This window comes from Chrysochloris asiatica, unplaced genomic scaffold, assembly GCF_000296735.1.
Source record: "Chrysochloris asiatica unplaced genomic scaffold, ChrAsi1.0 scaffold00004, whole genome shotgun sequence".
Lineage (NCBI taxonomy): Eukaryota > Metazoa > Chordata > Mammalia > Afrosoricida > Chrysochloridae > Chrysochloris > Chrysochloris asiatica.
The window spans coordinates 45678449-45680054 of record NW_006408522.1 but is presented as its reverse complement, the minus strand read 5'-3'; the positions used below and the strand labels follow the sequence as shown (position 1 = coordinate 45680054).

The window sequence follows — 1606 nt, the reverse complement described above, 5'->3', positions numbered from 1 at the left end:
GAGAGAGAGAGAGAGAGAGAGAGAGAGAGAGAGATTGAAATCCCAGAAATTTAGAGCTAGAAGGAGCCCTAGTAATTTATAGATGGAGACATGAGGCTCAAAGAGGTTTAACAAGTTCAGCCCTAGATGATGCGTATGTAGGAGGAGGAGCAGAGCACAGGGTTTTGGGTCCAGAGCACCATGTTCTGCTGTCAGAATGCTCTGCCTCTACTCACCTCACCAGGAATGAAGATGCAGAACGTGGTAGATACAACACCCAGCAGAGAGGTGTGCGGAATGGGGATTAAGTCAGTTTCATGTAATTTGACACCTGGGGAAGACATCAGCACACATGCCTATCTATCTTCTCATTCTTTGGAAGCCCCAAATGATGCATCCATGGACTCTTCTACATGTCAACAAACTTGTGTATGGAACACAGTTGTCTAGCAGGGATAAGCAACCATCACACTTTTGTGTCACTGGAAGCATTGCACTGATTATGGTCTTTCGATGGCCATTAATAAGGGCAACTGTGCTTGGACTTCACAAGTATGTTTGAATTTCAAAATAAATTATGTTTCATTCAGAGGACTAGCTAAGTCAGACTTTTTTGTTTCAATGATTCCAATTAAAACATCAAGTTTAATTACGCAGACAATTCAATTAAATAAAAGATTATTTTTAAACAATTTACTGATCTCTTGGTCCTGGTAAGGACATTAATCCATGTACAACTAGCATTTCCTTTGAAATACTGGGAAACTCAGGGAATCTCTTTTTCTCCTTAGTAAAGAAGGATGTCTTCATTGTGTTTTGCCTACCAAATTAACAAGGATTAAGAAAAAAATAATCTGAATGAAGCAAGGGTATAGTTAGTGAGACTGATTATATACATACACACATATAGGGGGCTTCAAAAAGTTCAAAAAGAAAGTCCACTGTCTATTAATTCAATTTTTCCATGAACTTTTTGAAGCCCCTTATACATACACCCCTATAGGTAGGACGACTGATAAAATATTTCTGGAAGTCTATTAGCAATATGTAATCAAGGGTATTAAAAGATTCATATTATTTGACCCCTAATTCTACTACTCCCAGGAAATTGCTCTTAAAAAAACAAAAGTTATCAGAAAAACACGTATAAACAAAGTTGTTCATTACTGTAATGTTTATCACACAGAAAAATTGGAAAGTTAAATGTTCAACAGGAGGATGTTTAAATTATGGCATACACATACAATACAATACAGCCATTAAATGTTATTCTTGAAGTGTTTTTTAATGATGTGGAAATACTGACAATGTATACATATGCAAGAACGATATACAGTGTATAGTCCTAATTACGCAATATATGCTCTGTATATGTTGTTACGTGCCATTGAGTCGGTTTTGACTCACAGCAACCCTGTATAGGGTTTCCAAGGAGCAGCTGGTGGGCTTGAACTGCCAACATTGTGGTTTTCAGTCCAGTACTGATCCTATAGCACCATAGCAGGAGTCCATGTCATATTCTTATATACATGTACACACAGCACTGTGAGATAATGTATGTGCTACACACACACACACACACACACACACACACATATATATATATATATATATATATGGCACTGTG

The 1606-nt window shown here is 37.2% G+C and overlaps 1 protein-coding gene across 1 annotated transcript in view; it reads right to left on the bottom strand.

The window, feature by feature from the left end:
- RYR3 (ryanodine receptor 3) overlaps nt 1-1606 on the bottom strand; it is a 775913-nt gene that overhangs the window by 298113 nt on the left and 476194 nt on the right. The gene's annotated exons all lie outside the window — the stretch shown is intronic.